The sequence below is a fragment of the Leptonychotes weddellii genome, chromosome 12, assembly GCF_054177405.1.
Source record: "Leptonychotes weddellii isolate Sample4059 chromosome 12, ASM5417740v2, whole genome shotgun sequence".
Classification (NCBI taxonomy): Eukaryota; Metazoa; Chordata; class Mammalia; order Carnivora; family Phocidae; genus Leptonychotes; species Leptonychotes weddellii.
The window spans coordinates 30127651-30151776 of NC_138380.1; the positions used below are offsets into that span (position 1 = coordinate 30127651).

At 36.5% G+C, this 24126-nt stretch overlaps 1 long non-coding RNA gene across 1 annotated transcript; it reads left to right on the top strand.

Moving 5' to 3' along the window:
* The first annotated feature begins 2766 nt into the window (after nucleotides 1–2766).
* On the top strand, nucleotides 2767–24126 carry LOC145716497 (uncharacterized). Its single transcript, XR_014139180.1, has 2 exons — nucleotides 2767–3646; nucleotides 23867–24126. It is a non-coding gene; the product is annotated as an uncharacterized LOC145716497 (long non-coding RNA).

A 24126-nucleotide genomic window follows, 5' to 3' on the forward strand; every position in this document is an offset into this window, starting at 1 on the left:
CCAACCACCTCACCTTTGGTAACTTCAATTTGTTCTCTATAGTTGAGTCTGGTTTTTTGTTTGTCTTCTTTTTCTATGTTCATTTGTTTTGTTTCTTAAACAAGACAAGTCATATGGTCTTTGCCTTTTCTGACTGACTTATTTCACTTAGCATTATATCCTCTAGATCCATCCATGTTATTGTCAAGATTTCGTTCTTTTTTTATGGCTGAGTAATACCGTTGTATGTGTATATACCACATTTTCTTTATCCATTCATCTATAGATTGACACTTGAGTTGCTTCCATATTTTGGCTATTTTAAATAATGCTGCAACGAATGTATCTTTTTAAATTAGTGTTTTCATATTCTTTGAGTAAATACTCAGTAGTGGAATTACAAATCATATGGTAGTTCTATTTTTAATTTTTGAAGAATTTCCATACCGTTTTCCCTAGTGGCTGCACCAGTTTGCATTCTCACCAACAGCGCCCAAGAGTTCCTTTTTCTCCACATCTTCACCAACACTTTGACTTTAGCCATTCTCACAGGTGTGAGGCTATATCTCACTGTGGTTTTGACTTGCATTTCCCTGATGATGAGTGATGTTGAGCATCTCTTCATGTGTCTGTTGGCCATCTATATGTCTTCTTTGTAAAAATGTCTGTTCATGTCTTCTGCCCATTTATTAATTGGATTATTTGGGTTTTTAGTGTTGAGTTACATTAAGTTCTTTATATATTTTTGGATATTAACCCCTTATCAGATATGTCATTTGCAAATATCTTCTCCAATTCAGTAGGTTGTCTTTTTGTTTTGTTGTTTCCTTTGCTGTTCAGAAGCTTTTTATTTTGATGTAATTCCAATAGTTTATTTTTGCTTTTGTTTCCCTTGCCTCAGGAGACATTATCTAGAAAAAATGTTGCTATGGCTGATGTCAGAGAAATTACCACGTGTGCTCTCTTCTAGGATTTTTATGGTTTCAGGTCCCACATTTAGGTCTTTAGTCCATTTCAAGTTTAGTATTGTGTATGGTTTGAGAAAATGGTCCAGTTTCATTCTTTTATATGTAGCTGTCCAGTTTTTCCAGCACCATTTCAATTATACATAATTTCTGCTTAAATAATTTCAATGGCTTCCTGAGATTTAAAGGAAAATATTTAAAATCCTTACAGTAGCTTACAGATGTTTTCACAAGACCTGAACGTGACTTCCCAGCTACATCTTGTATCACTCTTTCACACATATACCCCCAAACCTGCCCACTTTGCTTTAAATAGAGATTTAAAAAAAAATACTGTGCCTTTGTACATGCTGGCCCTTCTGGGAGTTCCTATCCTATACTTCTCTATTTACCTAAATCCTATTCATGCTTCAAGAACCAGCTCAAATATTACTTATTTTGTGCCTGCTTGTGCAAACTCTGTAGGCAGAGTTAGTTATCATTTATTATATTCCCATAAAACTTGATGTGACTCTATTGTTCCATTTAATACATCACATTGTAATTTTTTTTAATATATCTTTCTTGTGAAACGAGATAATGTTGGTCTTTGTAACCCTGAGTTATCATTTTATCAATATACCAATCTGACCAATGAACACTTTCATTGTTTCTAAAAAATATTTTCTGAGTACTTTTTCTAGGCCAGTCACTGAATTCATAGTTAGCTCCAAAATATGGCATGAGGACTTCATTTTATTTTTAATAATCCAGGTGCTTTTTGAACAGTTTGATGTTTATTTTGGCTTTGGTGATCTTCCAAGATGTATCAGAGTGAGAAACGCCACTGCCAGAAGTTGACTGTGTAGTAGAAATTTTTCCCCCTGTATATAAAAATATCCTGATAAGACAAGTGTGATTTGATATCCTTCCAACATACTATTTATGATGATGGCAATTCAATATTAAAATCACTGGCATTTCCTTCCTTTCCTCCTAGATAATTCTTATGCCTCTCACATAATTGAATATAACAACGTTTCAATTTTTTATATTTCTATCTGTAGATTATGGACTGCAAAAATTCCAGGGAGAAAAAAAGAAAATATCTTCATTTTGAATTAACACTCTTATTTGGCCTTCAGATTATAAAATTTTATTAGGAGCTTTAGTGAATCAGTCCAGAGTTCTCTGATTGATTCATGAAGCTGAAAAATGTATTTCATGAAAGAAAAATTGTGGTACACTTAAGTGATTTTTAAAAAAAGTTCCATTGAAGAATAAGCCTTGGGCTCATAACTCCTAATTCTGAATCCGTCAAGGCATGCTGCTTCTGTTCATGAATATTTTTATTTTAAATATGCACAAAGTATGAAAAGCTTATGCTATTTCCCTATTATAAAAAGAGTTAATTATGAGCACTACATTGAAAAATCATTAGATGATATTTCAGAATAGCACAATAGTTCAATCATTTTCTAGTTACTATGGAATGTATTCATCTTCCTTCTAGTTAATGATTTTAGAAGTGGAATTGGACTTTCTTTTCAAATTTTCAAGAAGTACTTTGTTGTAACTGATTTTCTTACAAAGAGAGTTTTGATTCTTCCTTCTTTACAATTACTGGTTCTTGCCTAGAGGATGAATATATTCCATCAAAGCATAAAGAAATGCTATCCTTACCAAATAATTATTGTATCAAATAAAATTAGGACAACACTTACCAGGCTTTTAGTAAAATTAGGGTTTTAAAACAATCCAAAGCTAGGTTAATGCTGAATGATCATTTCACAGAGAATATAAAATTCCTCTGGTCATCAGCAGGGAGTCTAAGAAAGCCAGTCTGAATTTTAATGTTAATTAGAGAGAATTTAATCTTCCTATTCCTTTGTAAATAGATTGACAATACAATGCCCTGTTGAGTTTTGTGCTTGTTAGTCCTGGATGTTAGAGCACTAGGGTGTGCCCTTTTGGGTCTCTGTCTCTCTGTCAAGCCTTGAGAAATGTAGTCTGGTGGTACAAAGTGGAGCATTAAGGCAATGAAAAACAGTGTGACAGGCATAATTGTTTTAATTTGTCCCTGCCAATTGTCAGTAACAGGCCTTAGACTGCACCTGTATCTCTACGAATTGGACTAAGGATCTCACCACACACACAAAAAGAGTTAACTATGTGAGGTGATGGATGCATTGATTATCTTGACTTTGGTAATCCTTTCACAATGTATATGTATGTTAAATCATCACATTGTACACTTTAAATTTGTACACTTAGGTTTGTCAGTTATTCCTTAGGAAATCTGGAAAAAAATAAATACAATAAAAAAGATATCTGAACAAAGGAAAGATCCTTCCAGGAAAGAGAATTTAATGTTTCATCAATCAGGCTAATCACAGCCTCTCTTGAGCTAACCAGTTGGCCTACTCGAAGTACTAGCTCTGCTGTCCCTACATGAAGACAAACTACAGCACACCATGCAGATCAGACTCAAGCTAATAGCACATTTGAGACAATCCTACTCAGTGTTATTGCAGAGACAAGAAATGTATAGCAAGATGGCATAGGAAGTATTAATTTGTGGTGGAGTTCAAATATAACTGATAAATATAGTTCAAATATAACTGATATGAACTTTTTTCTTTTCCCTGTTGAACTGCTGCCTTTTTCCTATTGGGCAATGAGGGAGGAGTGCACCTGCTGCTCAGGGAAGGAAGACCCCACAGGTGAGAACAAAGCACTTCTACATTCTATATCCTAAGGTTTTATAAGGCAAAAGCCATCTCAGCTTAAGAGCAAAAGGATTTGATGTAGGTCCACTAGCAGGGAGAATAGGTGTCTTTCTGCTCTTCATACTAGATAAAGAAACTTCAAAGGAAGAGGAGAGTTTAGAAATTAAGTAAATTAGTATTGTAGTGACCACATGTTTTGTTATTCCCCATTAGGAGTCTGGTTTGTGGGGAAGTGTGGCATGGGGAGGAGATGATATAATTAACTTTAAGTAAGAATATGAGAATAAATGGTCTTGTGCCCTTACTACTCATCGGGAATCTTGAAAGGCAGCAGCCTCATATATGTAGAACACTCTACTAGGGATAGTAAAATGGTGTATCTGCATTTGGGAGAAGGGACAAGTTGACCAAAAGATCTTGGGACTGGGAAAGCAGTAAGCAGGATCATACCAGCAATGGGTAAGGATGAGCAATGATAAAGTGCCAGGTGACCCACCCACTGACAATTATTCTCTGAGCGTAAAATATGCTTCACACATGCTCCTCAGTTCCACATGAATCAAGTCACATCATTAAAAGGGATCTCAGCATACGATGGAGAAAAAGGAAGACTCCAAAGGCTTTTTGTTCCCACCATCACTGTAGGGTGGCAATTCCACATATCCCCTTGACTAAGGAATATGGATTAGGGATAAAACAGGAACACATATACCTTAAATGTGAATGAAAAAAAAATTGGGTTTGGTTTAAAGAAATCACAGGATTGGACTAAGAAAAATGGAATTTGAATAAACTGAGATTTTTTTTTATTATGCAGATATAGGAGCTCATGATAGATAATGAATTTGTTAGATGAAATAAAATTATATGTTCACAAAACTGGGAATTTTGTGGACCATTGTGTGAAAAATGTACACACATGTAGAATAATTAGCAGAGAGCAAGGTGGAGTGTGTGTGTGGTTGTGTGTGTGTATCCAGAATAGTTACTCTAGAAAGCAAGAGTTTTGTGAAATTCATGTCAGGAATGCTGTCATGATTAGATTAAACCTGATCATTCTTAAGGTGCATAATTATAAAACTGTATTTGACGTTACTGAGCCAGTTATCTCTTTTCCTTTTCCGTGTTTCTGTTGAAATCTGAAAGTTTTTTTAGCAATGTTTTTCCTTGTAATGAAGGGTAGTGAGCATATGTGTTGGCTCTGATGAGAGAAAGACGGATAGAGAGATAGAGACAGAGGGAAACAGAGAGGTCCTAGGAGCAGCAAGAAGCCCCAAACCCAGAAGACGCGCTGCTGCTAGCATTCTGCTCTCTGCCTAGTAGCATAGGTCACCCTTCCTTTATGATAACCAATTGCAAAATCCTATGATAAATGCCTGAAATCACACAGAAGCAAAAAAGGGATTCTAACACACCAGGAATCACGAAATAATTGAGAAAAATAAAATTGAGGAAATTGAACTAATGGAGAAAACAGAAAACTTAAAAAAATCATTAATATCTTCAGGGACATTGAAGAGATAGCATATCAATAAAACAAGAGAAGGAGGTTCCAAGAATAAAAGATTTCAAGAGGCGCCTGGGTGGCTCAGTCGGTTAAGCCCCTGCCTTCAGCTCAGGTCATGATCCCAGGGTCCTGGGATCAAGCCCCACATTGGGCTCCTTGCTCAGCGGGGAGTCTGCTTCTCCCTCTCTCCCTCCCCCTACTTGTGCTTTCTCTCTCTCTCTCTGTGTCAAATAAGTAACTAAAATCTTTAAAAAAAAAGAATAAAAGATTTCAAAAAATAAAAAATATGAGAATCAAAATTTATATCAATGACTAACAAAATAAATCATAGCAATACTAATATCAGGTAAAATATAATCTAAGGAATACATTAATTTAACATTGCTTTCCATTTCATCCTTAGTTCTAAATTAATTCTTCACATACTATTGTACACCATGGGACAGACTCTATCTTGTTCACTATTGTGTCCTAGCTAATTACCTTATACTTAGTAAGTACAATAACTTTTCTTTAATTTAATTGAATTTAACCTAAATCGCATGATCTCCTTTTTCAGTAAACTAGATTGAGGGACCATATAACTTAGTTTTCTGTGTGTGTGTGTCATTAAGGGATAAATATAAGTGAAAATTTCAAACTCTTTTATAGCAATTTCATATATATAGTGATGCCTTTTCTAGTTCTGTGCCTCAGCCTTATTAATTTGCTTCTGGAATGCTATTTTAAATTTATCTTTATGATTATATTTCTAAGGTCAAATGACTCACAGCTACACTGGGTCTGTAAAGGCTATGGTGACATTGGCTTTAAGCCCAGATAGAAAAAAAATGCCTTTGACTTCCAGTGAGTGGAATTTCTGAGTCACACATCCTTGCCCTGCTTCATATGCAGATGTATCCTCAGAAGATGAGAGCCATTCTGAAGAGGCATTTCCCTGTTTTGGTCAAGGGTCTCCAAAAACAATTAATTATTTAATTTCTTCTAAAGGTTTTTGTTTTGTTTTGTTTTGTTTTTTGTCTTAGTGCAGTATTCTAAGAGGTTCATTTCAGGAGCTCTTGATGTATTTATCACCTACTTTTCTAATGAAATTCACAAGGACTTAAGAAATTATTATCTAGCCTCAACTTTCTAGTCCCTGAGGAAACAGATGCTGCCAACAAGACTGTAGGAGAATCCTACAGAAGTTTGCTATGTGATGACTTTATTGTGACAATGTGTTGATTTCTCTTGAAAGTCAAATCTATTTAGTGAGATTATATCATTTACACAAAGGGGTAATAACTAAAAAACACACCCATCCAGTGGAGACAGGGAATTTTTATAATCTAGTCAGACTTTAAATCTAGAATACCCACATATTATGTCAAAATGCATCTAATAGCAGATTTGCAGGTCCCTGCTCTACTGGTATTACATTTATGATCCAATATATTCTAGCATCCCAGAACCTTATAGCAGATTCTCTTTTCCCAAATCTCTCAGACTTTGAGATTTTTGTTCATTCAGTGTAGATTTATTGAGTGTTTGCTAAGCACCAAGCACGGCTCTATGCACCATGGATGCAAAGATGAGTTAGAAACACTCTGTGCCAAAGAGCTCATATTCTAGAGGGATAAAGTCATAAATAGGTAACTAGAAGTAATCCAATGGTTCTGTCACAGAAGTATACTCATGGATATATGGAACTACCAAGAGGAGAACTCCACCTTATTTGAGGATTTGCAGAAGACTTCCTGTTGGATATAATAATGACACCAAGTTAATTAGGTGAATAGTTGGCAGGAGACCATTCCAGAGAGATTAGACCATACATGTTACAGCATGGAGGCAGGAAAGCATGGTATGCAAGGGATTTACAAGCAGTTCAGTGGAATAAGGGATGGCAGAAGTGGTGAATAACAAACCTGGAAAGATGGAGGGCCATATGTGCAATGGTAGCTTTAACCTTATCTTGTGAGTTAGGTGGACCAACATGGTCATATCTTTATTTTAAATCTTTTCCCACCTGTATGTGTAAAGAATGGATTTGAAATCCAATTCTGGAGCCAGGACCATTTCAAAGGCTCTTACAAGGGATAATGAGATGTTAAGCTAAGGATAGAGAATTGGGGTAGACTGGTCATATTTTTAAGATGTTAAAACAGCAGGACTTGGCATTTATATATGGGTATATTAAAGAATATGGATTCAAGAATGATTCTGAGATTTTTATTATGGGTGACTGAATGGATTGTAAATTAGATATTTGAATATGGGGCTCTGAAGATAAGTCTGAAATGGAATACTAGTGTAAGTTTCTTAAGCATGTAAGTTTTAGTAGAACTCATCACCAAGAAAGAAATTGGAGACCTCCATCTTGTGTTCCAGTATATTTTCTAGAACTTGTATCTATTTTATCTTGGCAATCATGACTTGAGAAAAACATAGTTATTCTTCTACCTAACTCTCATATACTGTTGTTAGAAATATACAATGGTAAAATCAGTTTGGAAAACAATTTGGCAGTTTTTTAAACAGTTAAACAAACTTGCCATGTGATCTAGTCTTTCCACTTCTTGGTATACCCAAATAAAATGAAAGCATGTATTCATGCAAAAACTTGTACATTTATGCTAATAGTGGCTATACTTATAAAAGTAAAAAACTAGAAAATCCAAATATTCATTAACTAGTAATGGATAAATAAACTGTGGTATATCCATGTAATGGAATGCTACACAACCAATAAAAATACTACAACATGGATGAATCTCAAATAATTATTCTGAGTGAAAGAAGCCAGACAAAAATGAGTACATACTATATGATTTAATTCATATAAAATTCTATAAAATGAAAACCTATGTATCCTGACAGGAAGCAGATCAGTGGCTGCCTGGAAGGGGAGGAACAGAAGGGAGAAATGACAAAAGGACACAGGGAAACTTTTGGAGGTATAAATATATTTATTTTTTTGAACAAGAGTAGGTGAATTATTTTGCCAACATGATAACATGTAATTCCTTGACTGAAGTAGAAAGGTGTTACATTTTGACAAGAACATAGTCTTAGATAACAGTTCCTTTTTGAAAGGTGAAAGATTCTCTCAGTTATTATAATAAATTTAAGAAAAGTGCATGGACACTAGCACAATAGTCATTTTTGAATAAAATTTTAAGTAAAGGTCTTTCCACATGGGTTTTGGGGGGAAGGGTGACAAGATGAGAGAATATGTTCTCTGCTCTTATTTTATCTTCTCATTTTTTTTCAGAAGGCAATTTGGACAGATTTGATAGTTTCTTAGATCACAGGTATATCGCACCGGTTAACAGTGTGGGTTTTAGAGTTAGCCTCTTTGAACTCAGATCCCAGCTCTGTGATTCACCTTCAGCAAGTGAATTAATCGTTCCAAGACTCAGTTTTCTCATCTTAAAAATGGGGATAATAGTAGTGCGTATCTCACAGAGTTGTTTTAGGGACCAAATAAGATAACACATGAAAAACATCACACAGGGCCAGGTGTAACACACATCCCTAAGGGGCTACTTTAAACTGAAGAGAACTTTTTTGGGGGTAGGTGAGTGGAGGTTGTATTTTGAGAATAGATGTGGTAGGTGGAGAATGAAGAGGATTCAGAAGTTGGTTAACTCTTGTCTAGCCTTTGGTTCCACACTCTGTCCCTCAGTGGGAGCCTACATAGCATCCAACAGAAAATGGAGGAACCAGATTCACAGGCAACTTTTGTACTTCCTTCTGCACTTACGTTGTTTCTCTCCATATCCTGGGCTCAGCTACCATCCATTGTTTCATCTATACACTCTTAAGTTAAAATAAATGTTCTCTGTTAATACAAGTGGTTTTTTTTTTCATAGTTTCTTGTGAAAATTTGGAAAGGTGAGGCTGAATTCCTTACATTTCTTTTGTCTCCGCCCTGTTTTCTTTGGCATAGCACCAGTTCTTAGGTTTTGGATATTAAAACATATGTTAGTAATCATTGATTAGACTAATCTGGCAAATATGCCCAAAGTGGCTAGCTTCTCTGCAATGGATGATAATGAAAAAGTATAGGGAATGCCTAGCATCTTTCCTTCTAATATGAAGTGAAATACATTTAGACAACCAGTCTAGCCTTTCCTAATGATAGGATATTATTATTAGATTTTTCAATCCTTCCTCCTCATTTCATAGTTACATTTTAAAATGGTTTAATTGATTTTTGTTTGAGATCTTATTTTGGAAATTTTTAGAAGACCTCTCTGGATTCCTCCCTTTTTGGAGAACTATTTGGGTAACAGTCTTCCCTGATGATACTTTTCTTGTCTGCTTGTATCATAGTTAAATGTGGACAGTTCAGTTTAGCCCTCTCATTTAAACACAGGGATTATTTTCTTTTCATGAGTGCTTATAATGTGCCAGTTGTGGATGAAATACGTTATCTTTTGAATTTTTTTCTTTGCTGATGTCTTTTTTATGAGCTTGTCAGTAGCATCTGATTTGGAGGAAGGTTTTTTGTCTTTTGTTTTTTAATGGATATTTGCTTCCTGGGATGATGGTCTCTTTAGTGGCACTCTGCCTAAATCTCTGGGAATGATAAATCGGGTAATCCTTTTGTATTGGCTGTAGAAGTGGTTTGGAGAGAGAAGGGGGAACACATTAGGCAATAGAATCCATTGGTGACTGTGTAAAATATACTTTTCTCTGGCCTCACATGGCTTGTGGCTTAGGGAATATTAGCAATCTTTACTGAAGACACACTGGAAGGCAAAATGATAACCAAAATATATACTAAGTGCATTTGGAACCGCATATATAATTTAATTGTTTGGGTAATTTGTGTGTAAGTTAATTATACATGTAACTATGCAGTTAAGACATGGCTTTTATTTCCCACGGCAACACACCATCATTTGGTAGGATGGAATATAAACTAACCAGTAAAATAAAATAACAATTCCAAGTTACACTACAAAGCAGTAATATTTACAAGAGGAAGATCTGTTTCTTGTCCATGTGTCCCCCTGAAGGTCATGTGGTCCCAAAGTCCCTTCCAGGGATATGCGGGATCTGCAGAATATGATTCTACTCCTCCAGATAGAACCAGGACCCTAGAAGGAGAGCAGAGTGGAGTAATTCAGTCATTGGTGTTATTAGTAGGATGGCTGTTACACATGGAGACACATATTTAATATGGTCATGTGTTCTTTTGTGTGTGTGCCTCATGCTAACAAAGCCTCTTTCTCTTCACTCTCTTTTACTGAAGACCGGGAGTGGGATTGGAGTTGGGGAGATAGGAAGAAAACTAAGTCCTTATACATAATTAATGTACATCAAATACCTTAATCCAAGGTGGCGAGGAAATTGCTCTGAAGTTTAAAAAAATGTATTAGTTAATGCCACCATTTTAACTGTGCAATTTATTTAAGTGCTCTTCTTAATTGGGAGTAGGTGTTATATAACATGATAACATGGTTTAAGTAAGAACATACCCTCTGAACTGGTATACCAGAATGCACCCCATTCTTTCATGGCCAACTCTTTTAGGAATGTTTTGTTTGTTGTTTTAACATTCCAGAAGATAAGGCTAATTGCTTTTTTAATATGGGACACTGGAATTGTTTGCTTGGAACACAAACACAGTAACTTATTTCAAATTGGCAGAATGAATATTTACAAACACCTTAAAAGGAGGATTTCATGTTTTCCAAGCCTTCACTGCCTAAAAGAAGCTCTGTTTATTGTAAATATTGACAATGATTAAGTTGCTTGGCATATAGTAAGTAGTTTCTAAATTGGATGGCTGAATGGATGAATGAATAGGAATGTAGAAACACTAAGGAGCAGACTGAGTCAAAAAAGGATTTTCTTTTAGAGCAAGTGTGCTTTTACAAGAACTGCTAGCCATGTTGGTACAAGTCCTCTGAAAAATGTCCTCCAAAACTGCTGTGAGGGTTGATTTTCTCCTGTTCCCTACTCTACCTCACCACACTTTTTAAGTAAAATTGCCTGAAAATCAGTTGATCAGCATGTTTTAAACCAGTTAATGAGGGAGGGAAACTACAACTAGCCTCTCCCAGGTGATACTTGTCTAATTTTCTGATTCTGAGAGAAATCTGTCTTTGGAAATGATTCCTTCTATCTCTCTTTTGGATCTGCAGCTTTTTTCCTGCCACCCTTGTCCCAGTCTGGCTCAGTGAATGTGGAGAACGTAGGTGCCAGCGTCCCACCATCCCAAGTGTAGGAGGTCCATATTCATGGTCTGATCTCCGTTCCTTCTTTTCATTCCTTGCCCACCACCCAATACTTAGTTCCTGACATGGCCCTGATATGGTCCTGCCAAACAGCTACTTCTGCTGTCTGGGCCTTTTACCACATGATCCTCCAGACCCAGGGACGATTATTTGTAATTGCTTATCGTAGGCCGAGCTCTTGAGAGGTAGGTGATTGTGAAAGAGCCCAGAATTGAGCATCAGGAATCTGGTTTGCAATCCTGGCTTTGCCACTCTAACCATGAACACTTGACCTCATTGGTCAGCTTCTATTTTTTCCATATCCTTATCCAAAACAAGATTTAATGCTAGGTAACTAATAAACTCTCTTCTTGATCAAATATTCTCTGTTAACATAAAATAGTCATTTCAAAGAAGAGATATAATTGGAAATCTTTTGATGCATGGCTTGTGGATCACTTTCTTGTGTTCATTTTGCATAAATATTGTGAAAACTGTTCTGTGAAAAATAAGCTACTGTTAAGTAACAAAAGCCTTGATTTTAAAAATCCCTTTTGAAAGATAAACTTGTGCCTTTGAACCTTGCCTAGTATCTTTTATAATTTTCAATGAGGGGGTTTAAGAACTTTGTATAATTAAAAAATCATCTCAAATTAATGAAAATCCACCTCAGTATAAATTAGGAGAAATGAATATCCTGATTTATTTTGTTCCAGACTAATGACTGAAGTCTCAAGAATGCATAAATAAGCAAGCAAAATAGAACTCATTGGAAAATCACATCTGTCCACCATCATCACACAAAAAAGGCACATTGTGTGGTCTTGAGAAAGATTACATAGCATCCAAGGGAGGAAGGTCTTTCTTGAGGAGAGAGATGAATAACTAGAAAAGCAAAGGGTTCTGTGAGAAAAATCAAAGACTGGGTGGGTAGAGCCGGAATTAGAGTAAGAATTGAGGCAAGAGGAAAGGCCAAGGACAAATAGAGTTTTTAACTAGACATTCAGGCTTCCAGGCGCCATCTGAAATTGCAAAAGGAAAAGAATAATTGAGCCTGGGATGTGATTAGGATAGTCATACCGTGTATATTGAACAAAATATGAATGAATGAACATGATGACTTAAGAGGGAACGGATTTTTTCATTCAGTTTCCTTATCTGCAATTTAGCATTTGAATGTGAGTATTGAGTATATAACCAGAGTATAGAGTATAAAACCTTGATAATAGTTGGATCATAGCAAGCAGGGTGGCTAGGGCATCTAAAAAAAAAAAAAAAACCAAAAAACCTGCAGGCCCCCGAACACACAACATGCTCAAATTCTATAAAAGAAGGAAGAACTCCCTAACTTATAAGTGGACAGTGACATTAGCATTTGGGTGTTACTCAACAGGTGTGGTGTGCTTCCTGGGTATTTCCAAGAAAAATAAAAATAAATGGATAATTTCAAGCCCAGGATCCCTTTTGTGGCAGACACTGTTAGTTGACTTGCTCAGCATTTAATTTCAACTTTTTCTCCCTTTCTGACCCCAGTTATAGAGACTGAAAAAGTGAAATTCTTGCTCTTTCAGCCTCCCTTAGAACTGAGGGTGGCTGTGTTGTGTGGCTAATGAGAGATAAGTAGACATCTGCTCAGATCTCCCTTCATCCCCTTGTTCTTTCTGCTCAAATGGGGACATGTTTCCTACAGTTTTGGCAGTTATCTAGGGACCATGAGGGAAGGGTGAATGAATCAGACAATAGCCATTACATCATTAGCCAATAAACGCATGTCACCAGCCATTTACCTATAAATTTATAATAAAATAATTTCCCATTTATTTAAACTCCTGTTAACCAGTTTATTCTTTCTTGTAGATGAATGTACCCTAATGTACCTTCTAGAGAAGCAAACTCTATGCTATATTTCCACATTATACACTCTGATCCCACAGTGAGGTGAGACTTATTTTGCTTCAGGCCTCTTATCCTGGCTTTCCATGAGCAAATAGAATCCCTTCTCTGGGCATCTTAGCAGACAGACACAGGTGCTTGTGGAGGTCACTCAGGCATCCTTTGTGGTAAAAGGAGTAGGGTAAGGGCTGGCCTCAGAAACCTCAGTTCTCCGTCTTAAGCAGAAGCAGACTAGGGTCCTAGAACTTAGCATGTTCCTTCCTCTGCATCTTCCTTCCTTCCTCATCCACAGGACAAATAGCTCAGGGTCTCTCTGCCTAAGGAACTGTACTGTGTGTGTGTGTGTGTATGTGTTTGCGTACTCACCTCTAGGCTTCCTCCACTCCCACTATGTAAGGCAGGGAAGGTGGGAACGCAGTTCAGCATCACAACTAGAAAGAATGAAACTCACCTTGAGAACAGCAGTAGAAAGAGGACTCCAAGTTTGTTGTGAACAGCAGTAGTAAAGGGAAAGGCTTGGTGTGGTTTTATGGGAGATCCATAAAAATAGTTGAGAAAATTTATACAGAATAATTATTTTGAGAAAATAGGAGATGTTCACAAAAAAGAGAGAAGAAAGTATGAAAGATTATTCTGGCTTTATTTTCTTTTCTAGTCACTCAGATTATGTTAGTGATCAAAGTAACTGGTCATGCACATATACAAGTGAAACCTGAGCCACACTGGATAAATAGCAACTTATGGAGTTATGCTATGGAAAGCTTAGTTGGTATATTCCCCAAATCTGCAAAAAAACCTTGCAAATATTAATGAAAAATATCTGGACTACTAGTTCAGTCTGCAAAAGGGAGAATAAATTTGAATGAAAAATAGTACACACTGAAGACATCTGACCTCCATAATATCCACATATCATCTTGACAGGGGTAAGAAAACATTTGCCACAGTCTTCTGTGGTGTTGCTCAGTAAAAATTGTGAAATATTACACTGTTACCATACAACAAACAGAGCTATTTAGGTATCAAGTCATTACAAATTAGTAATATTACTTATTATTTAAAGATTTTTAAAATTTATTTATTTGAGACAGAGAGAGCAGGGTTGGGGGGGAATGGGCCGAAGGAGAAGAGAATCTTAAGCAGACTCTGTGCTGAGTGTGGTGCCCATCGCAGGGTTCCATCTCAGGACCCTGAGATCACGACCTGAGTGGAAACCGAGAGTTGGACACTTAACCAATGTGCCACCCAGGCTCCCCTAATATTACTTAATATTAAATGGTAATCTGACATATTATTTGTGCTAAAATAAAATGATACCTAAAAATATTAATATAGAACATCTGGTTTACTTCATTTAACTCTCAAGCACATTTAAAGTGAACTTTTTTTTAAAGATATATTTTATTAATTTATTTGAGATAGAGCCAGAGTGAGCATGCGAGTGGGGGGAGGGGAACGGGAAGAGGGAGAGAGAGGATCTCAAGGAGATTGCACTGAGTGTGGAGCCTGACTTGGGGCTGGATCTCACAACCCTGAGATCATGACCTGAGCCAAAACCAAGAGTTGGTCACTTAACCGACTGAGCCACCCAGGCACCCCAAGGTGAACTTTTTAATATCAAGGAAATGTCACTTCACTTTAAAAAACTAAGAGTCCCTATGATCTGAGTTGGAGATCAGATTTTGTCTATTAATTATGAAGATTTAAAACTAATCCATACAGTTTAGACAACTGAAATAATTACATATATAGATTTTGACTTTCTGCCACAGAAACTGTAGCTTCAGTAGTATTTTGAGAATTATTTACAAATCATTTATTAACCACCAACATCCTTTTATGAGAAAATTAGGTGGATCAATATATTCACTTACACTGGGAGTTAGAGTTGGGAACTTCTCATTTCCACTTTGGCTATCTCTTGTCTTTAATTCCAGCTATCATTGACAGCTGATGAAGGAGGAGTTAAAAAGAAAATAAATCAAAACTGAAGAATTCTGCTGTTGAGGGCAACACACATATTTTCCCAGAGTGCAAAGTTGAGAAATGGAAATACAAAGTTTCATTAATACTTTGAATAGTACAGTTTAAAATGATCTGATGGATTTTCCATTTACTCCCTAGAGACTGATAAAGTTTGAATGTCAGGAAACTTTTCTTGTGTTTATTCTTCTATTTTCCTTTTCATACTTTCCAATCACCATTCCTCCTTAACATCCCTCTAAGGGACACCTTAAGTGATTCCTCATTTTAGTGGCACTTATGCTCTTTTTCTATTTCCTGTGAAGTTGCCATTCTGTCAAATTATACATTTTCTTAATCTTCACTCAAACTTATTACCTCCAACATTTTAATGCTCATTGAACATTTCTTTAAATATGGCTCTGTCTTTACACTACCAGATACCAAATGTAGCATTGTTTCTGGCATTATCTAGACAGTTTTAATTTTACAGAAATTATACTACAATAATAAAATGTAGAATTCCATATGATTTTTCACTACTGTATTTAACCATGGATTTACATTTAAGCTCATCAACATTTATTCTGAAATATTTTCCTTCAATGTAATTCCCTCTGAACCAAGTTGTCTTTACATTCTTTAAAATAACTCATTTTCTCTGATGAAATTTTGTATTGTTCATTTAACATTATGTAGTATGTGTTGTCTGTATTCAAACAACAAAGTAAACATACCCTGTGCCCTTAGCATTTTTTATATATTTCATACCATATGGTATTCACATCATTTCTGGGATTTCCTCCTCTGACATATGTGGGGATAATCCTGAGGCAGTCTTTGAGGGGTCCTTGTTATTCTTTACAGATGACTGCAAGAGTCTCACATACCAGAAAAACCCCTGTTGGAGGAAGATTTGGACTGTTTAATGTCTAGTCTCTGATAAGAGAACTCAAGTTTGATAGATTAAATAATTTAGCATAGAAAACATGAGGCTCCTAAAATAGCTACGGAATCCCTTTGATCATTAGTTTTATTAAGAAATATTGTGACTCATTTTTAAAGGAATTTGGCAATCACAGTTATGTGAAAGTTATTTGAACAAAATATACAGCTCTACATGATCTCTTATCTTTTTGTTCTAGTCATAATCATCTTGGTCCTGTACTTCAGCGTTTAGGTTGATAGTCATGAAATTTGGGAGAAGAAAGAAAAGATTAGGATAAAATAGGACTGACTAACTTCCAGAAGCACAGAATTAGTTTTCTCTGCAGGTGTTGTTGCCCCTCCTCTCTTTAGCCCACCAATATGGTGAATGGGCCTTCCAGCCAGGATGAGTAAGGGGTGCTAGTGCCTCTGTCCAGGGGCTGCCTTCTAGGCCTTTGGCTAGCATGATAGCTGTTGCCAACTGTGAAGGTTTTTTGGAGGCCCCCTCAGAGATGTCACCCATTGCCTCTTGACACCAAACATCTTTCACAATCCCTTGTAAGATACTAATTCATTTGGCTTATAATGGATGAAAACAGATCATATATTTTCAAGTCAGATAATACCTAAGTTATATAACTCCAGAATTTATAGGAAAAAAAAAGTAATAGAGATCTTTAAAAAGACTGTAGTATGGTACCCATGGACTATTTTCCTGTATCTGGGGGTTCTACAGAGTTAAGCTTTATTAACCTTTAAAATATAAAGCCCCAGGCTCTGGCTTCTAAACATTTTACAAATCTAGGAAGTCTCTGTATAGAGTACCACTTGCTTATTACTGTTTTTCTAAATGACCAGTGTCATCTCCCAATGGTCGTTAATATTCTTCTCCAAACTTTCCACCTGTCAGAAATGGTGAAATGTGATTTAGTGTAAATAGGATGAAGAATTTTCATTTGTTTCTGTGATCTACCTGGCTTGCTGCTGCTCCCAAGGAGAGAGAGAGAGGTATCAACTGGTCGTGTGTGTGTGTTTTTTTTTTTTAATTTGTTAAGTGCTACATCTCTGCTCCTGTCTTGACAATTGGAGGCTAGAAATTTTCCAACTGTGCTGATCAGAACTTTTGTCTTCTAGTGGATATTCTACTACTTCCCCATTTAAATTTCACTCTTACCTTTGTTTGAACTAACACTTGCATTCATTTTCAGCCAATAAAAACTACAAGAAGGAAACATCTGTATTTTTTTAAAAAGATTTTATTTATTTATTTGACAGAGAGAAAGAGGCAGGGAGAGTGGGAACACAAGCAGGGGGAGCAGCAGAGGGAGAAGCAGGCCTCCCGCGGAGCAGGGAGCCCGATGCGGGGCTCGATCCCAGGACCCTGGGATCATGACCTGAGTTGAAGGCAGACGCTTAACGACTGAGCCACTCAGGAGCCACCAACATCTGTATTGTTAAGTAGCTAATGCTACTATGATACTATAGCAAAATGAAAATCTTATTAAAGATCATAAGGGCAAGGTTTCAGTGGATGATGTTTTCAAGACAATAAAATTTGGTACTACAGTTGTTAATATTACATATATTAAATTATATTCATATCTAATTTGTATTTATATTGTCTTATATTTTACAACATTTAAAATATATACTATTCCATGACATTTGCTTCTTGAAATAAGTTGAAGGATAGGTATGTTACATAAATTTAGCCTAGGATATACAAATAATTAGAAGAGCTGATAAAAGATTCTAGCAAATTCCTCACAAAAGTTACCTGCCTGTGTTAGAAAACATTGTTGCTGGAATATTATGCAGCCATAAAAAAAAATGAAATCTTGCCATTTGCAATGATGTGGATGGAACTAGAGGGTATTATGCTAAGTGAAATAAGTCAATCAGAGAAAGACAAGTATATGATCTCACTGATATGAGGAATTTGAGAAACAAGGCAGAGGATCATAGGGGAAGGGAGGGAAAAATGAAACAAGACAAAACCAGAGAGGGAGACAAACCATAAGAGACTCTTAATCTCAGGAAACAAACTGAGGGTTGCTGGAGTGGAGGGGGGTGAGAGGGATGGGGTAACTGGGTGATGGACATTGGGGAGGGTATGTCCTATAGTGAGTGCTGTGAATTGTGTAAGGTTGATGAATCACAGACCTGTACCCCTGAAACAAATAATACATTATATGTTAATAAATTAAAAAAAAAGAAAACATTATTGCATTGTAAGTAAGTGAATTATTGAGGAAATTTTCCATTGACTTGTTGGTAGGTGTTTTAAATGATATACGAGCTTTCTGGAAGGCAATTTAAAAAACCTTTTATAGGGGCATCTGGGTGGCTCAGTCAGTTAAATGTCTGCTTTTGGCTCAGGTCATAATCCCGGGGTTCTGGGATAGAGCCTGGGATCAAGCCTGGGATCGAGGTTGGAATGGAGTCCTGCATTGGGGCTCCCTGCTTAGCGGGGAGCCTGCTTCTCCCTCTCCCTCTGTAGCTCCCCCTGCTTGTACTCTCTCTCTCTCGTTCTCACTGTCAAATAAATAAATAAATAAATAAATAAATCAAACATTAAAAAAATAAAAAAACTTTTACGCTTGAATACCCTTTGACCCTAGAACCACAACTAGAACAATTTCCTTAAATTGGGGTTAAAAATTGTACAATTTGACAGACACTGTGGGTTGCCTACCAAACAGCCATTTTCTCCCCACTCCTCAACACTTGAAAGTGCTTGTCGGTATGGAACCTGAAAATGTCAGACTCTGGCTATCCCAGTTATTCTTGCAGCTGAGTCATGGGCATGCTATCCGTCCTGTCCAGTGAGCCAGGGAGAAATCTACTCAGGAACTCTCAGAAAGGTATTACTCCTGGTAGTGAACTGACTGTGGTCTCAGCTATCAAAACTTCTTTGTATCCAAACCCTTTGCAGCATGACTTTGTGATTTCCATGTGTAGAGGTGGAGTCTCTTTCCCCATTTCTTGAAGTTTGATCAATCTTGTGATCTAATTTCAGCAACAGAATATAACAGAAGTAGTGGAACACCATTTTGAAGCCTAGCCTCAAGAAACCTTGGAAGGTGAGACACCAAGAGTAACAGCTTGGTGGACTCTTTCCCCAGTGAAAATTAAAAAACAAATAATTATTTAAAGTCTCTGAAAATTGTCCATATGATTTCACTCATATGTGGGATTTAAGAAACAAAACAAATGAGCAAAGGGAAAAAAGAGAGAGAGAGACAGACCAAGAAACAGACTCTTAACTATAGAGAACAAACTGATGGTCACTAGAGCGGGGGTGGGTAGGGGGAAGGGATAAATAGGTGATGGGGATTAAGGAGTGCACTTGTTGTGATGAGCACAGGGTGTTGTATGGAAGTGTTAAATTACTATATTGTACACCTGAAACTAATATAACACTATGTTATTAGCTGGAATTAAAATAAAAACTTAAAAAAAAACCCCAAACATCTAAGAACTGGTAATATTTCTGAAAATGAGGATGAAGATAGAAATAAAAACAGAAGGAAAAACTGAATATCTATTTAGAGAGTATTTAGAGCCCCAAATCCCCTCCTTGTCTCAGCTTGGTAGATGGATGACATATCTATTCTCACCTCAACAAAAGTCTGAGATTTTATTCTCTGGAGAGGTCTGTGAACTGTAGGATACCATGCATATACCCTCACTCTGGACCTAACCCTAATTCTAGATCTGAGAAAAAAAAAATATATATGTATATATATTCCATATATAATGGAATATTACTCGGCCGTAAATAGAATGAAATCTTGCCATTTGCAATGACATGGAAAGACCTGGAGAATATCACTTGTTGTGATAAACACTGGGTGTTGTATGGAAGTGTTGAGTCACTATATTGTACACTTGGAACATTATTACACTGTATGTTAAGCTAACCGGAATTTAAATATAAACTTTAAAATAAAGTATCTGAAAATTGTCCTAAGAAGATATAGCAAATGGAGAAGCATTCATTCAATAAAGTCTACTAAATAGGCAACAACAGTAAGAGTCTGTGGAATTGCAGCAGTCATTTTGGAATTATGAGGGAAAACATTGGCAACACACTGAGGGGAGAAGAACGGAAATACAGAGAAGAGATTCTTCATAACATCACTGAGTCTGTGAACTGACTAATTCTTGAACTAGCTACTTAACTGATTTCTTTTTATGTGAGAAAATAGTTTTCCTATTTTTTAAAGAAATTTTAGTTTAAATACTTTATTTTTGCAAACTAATTGATATTCACACGATTCTCTGAATAGAACCAAACCATGGCAAAGTCATGTTGAGTGTGAGGTTTGCACCTGGGTGTGTGCGTTCTGAAGCATTGTCCTTTACTCACCTACTCACCTCCACCTGCCTGCAAAGTGCTTCATTTCCAAAGGCTACTTTTCCTGGTCCAGTGTGCATGCATGTCTGCATGCTCCCACCATTAGTATTTATGGTTCATTCAGATCCATGGTGTTGAATAACAAGTGTTCACTAATTCAAATAGGATTACTTACACTAAACATGTGCATTGTAGCCTAGGCTCTACCAAAATATGTAGTCAGGTATCATGAGATAAACAAGGGGCTCATTGGAGTCCTTAGATAAACATTAAATGCTGACTTATTTTCGGAGCTTGTTTTTATTGACCTACACGTGTGCATGATGAATCTCTCTGCAGAAGAGGCTTAAAGGCATGACACAGCCTGTACAAAATTGAATAATCTAGTGTAAGAATCCAAGTAGTCTGATTCCAAAATTAGTTCTGCCTTCATTGGGTGCAGGTGTAGACTATTTGTCAGCCATCTGAAGCCCACTTAGACTATATGTTGGAGGAGAAATCACTTCGAGGAAGCATTTTATTTTTTTCTAAGAAGCATTTTAAAATTCTTGCCTTTACAATGTCATAATTACTTCAAAATTTATTATTATGTTTTACTGTTTCTCTTTTCTTTGTAAGAGCACTTGCCATAAAAAATATGGATGACAATGGGTGAATAAATATTTGGTAATAGTGTTTTTATCTTTAGTTTTAGAAACTTTATTTTTGGTATTTGAAATGTAAATAAAGAGAAACTATACACTTGAAATAAAACAGCTCCCTTGAAAGAGAAACAATGACATATCAGCTTTTCATTTTTAGTAAATTTAGCTTTCCTAGGTGCTATTTCAGTTTTCTCCTCAATAAGAAAAAAATAACAAATAGAGCTCATGATTATATGTAGTACCAAGACAGGACTTGGAAGAAAATAGAGCCTCCTATTAATGTAGCTGAGTATGTTTGAAATGCATTTCAATATATATTTCTTTCATGAGTTGCTTGTTCATAGTTGATCACTTCCCCCTGTGTTGGCTCCTTTGAAGGATCTGGTTTCAGAAATTACCTCTTGAAGGCCTTGCACTTAACTGTTGGTCTTTCATTTTATAGTGAGTGCTCTCTGGCTGGCCTCAGATTCAGGTAAAAGTATGCTAACAGCAAAGGCTTTGCAGGGTAGGAGAAAACTGGAAGCCAGCAATTTCACAAGCAACTTAGGAAACAGAGTTAAGGGTATGACACTTCACATACCCCTATTTATAGAAGAAAGCATTTGCAAATTGAGAATAACTTGTGTTTTTCTGTGCACTGTTATTCCTCTAGCCATGTCTAGATAGCTGGTACACAATTTATACATGCAGTCTATATCCTAAAAATCAACACTAAAATTGGGTTGGAAAAACCCCGGTTCAAGTGTTTTCTACATTTGATGTGATGTGATTGAGAAACCTCTCTAGGGGTCAGTGGGAGAGTTTTACTCAATAAAGAATTGTTTTTCATAATTTTTCTTGATGGCTTTGAAAATAAGCCATATTTAGTGATAGTCTACTAATGTCAAGGAGAGCTGGTAAAAGGAGTTGCTTCTTATTACTAAATGTGCCTTTTGGATAATTAAATATCTAACTCTGAATTGCACATCTGCATTTTTTCACAATAATATATATGTTTTTAAAAACCACTGAGGTTATTCTTCTCACTTGACTAAACTGAATATGCCTGGCACCCAGCACTGCCCTTGAACTAAACAAAATACTGCTGTTTGGAATTTAACCTTACCATGATTGTTCCCAAGCCATCTATGACTAAGAAAGGATTTAAGACCTGTATCTGGCCTTGCCATGGGGGTGTAGGAACAAGTTGGAAGAAAAGAGCAAGTTCTTGGTTATTTGCATGGGGAGAAGCAGGCTTCGTTATAGCCAAAGCATAAGCAGTCTTGCTTTGAGTATAACGCAAACTTTCATTTGTAAGACAATTCCCTGTACCTTCATAAAGATTTAATATTATATCTTTACTAATTATTAAAATAACTGTAGAACAACACTAACTGAAGGCATTTGTTAGACTAAACAGAGCAGGCAAATATGAGCTGATAGACCTTGGATAGTTAATCAAGTGAAGGTTTTCAGGCTAATAATAACAAAAATGGGGTTGTTAGTGAGTGCTAGATAACCGTTTAGATGTATAGAAGAGTGAAGAACATAACAAGGACTAGAGAAATTGATATTTGGTTATAATCTAAGCAAAGTGCACAAATGTTTGAAATGTTTGAAATGTCTATTGTGGTACTTCATTGAATAGCAAAGTGATGCAGGCTTTTGGAGGAGAAATGTGATGTAGTGATTTTTTTTTTCTGAGAATTTTTGCTTTAATAGGAAGGGCTAGGGGCGCCAGGGTGGCTCAGTCGTTAAGCGTCTGCCTTCGGCTCAGGTCATGATCCCAGGGTCCTGGGATCGAGCCCTGCATTGGGCTCCCTGCTCCGCGGGAAGCCTGCTTCTCCCTCTCCCACTCCCCCTGCTTGTGTTCCCTCTCTCGCTGTGTCTCTCTCTGTCAAATAAATAAATAAAATCTTAAAAAAAAAATAGGAAGGGCTAATAATTTGAAATAAATCTTTTTTATCTTATTTTAAAATATTCTTAGAAATATTCTTCTGTTTTTTTTTATTAACATATAATGTATTATTTGTTTTAGGGATACAGGTCTGTGATTCATCAGTCTTATGCAATTCACAGCGCTCACCATAGCACATACCCCGCAGTGATTTTTTATTTAAATGACCATGTCTATCTTTATTGTTTGCCCACCCAATATTGGATTTCTTCCTTATCTCTGCTCTGCCGCTCTTCTTCTTCCTTATAATTGGAATCCCACTTTTGATTACATGTCAGGATGTCAATTGCTTCTGACCTTTTTTCTACTTCAAGAATATGAATCTTGATTAATCTAAGTCAGGGGATGGTAACCTGCAGTCTTGTCACCTGTTCTGTAAATAAAATTTTTTAAAGATTTATTTATTTATTTTAGAGAGGGAGGGAGAGTGAGAGTGTGTGTGTATGTGTGTTTGTGTGTGTGTGTAAGTGGGGGTGGGGAGGGGCAGAGGGAGAGAAAGAAAGAATCCTCAAGCACACTCCCCACACTGAGCGCAGGGAGCTCCATCCCAGGACCCTGAGATCATGACCTGAGCCAAAATCCAGAGCTGTCCACTTAACCGACTGAAACACCCAGTTGCCCCTGTAAATAAAATTTATTGGAACATACCACACCCAATTATTTAGTATCACCTGTAGGTGCTTTCCTCCTATAACGGCTGAGTTCAGAGATCTTCAGAGATCAGCTGGGACACACAAAGCACACAAGGAAAATATTTTCTTTCTCTTGACCTTTAGATGTTGTGTGAAGATGTGATGCAGGGAGCTGCTGCATCCATGTTGTAACCACAAGAGGACAACTTAAAGCTAACATTATGAAGATGGAAAAGAACTTAGGTCTTTGATGTTATCACTGAGCTGTTATATGAGTCAACTGTAATGTTCATATCTCAGGAGTTCTTATGTTGTAGTATAATAAATCTTTCTGTTGTTGACATTATGAGCTGGATCCTTTATTAATTGTTGCTAAAAAATCCTAATACATATAATACATATAA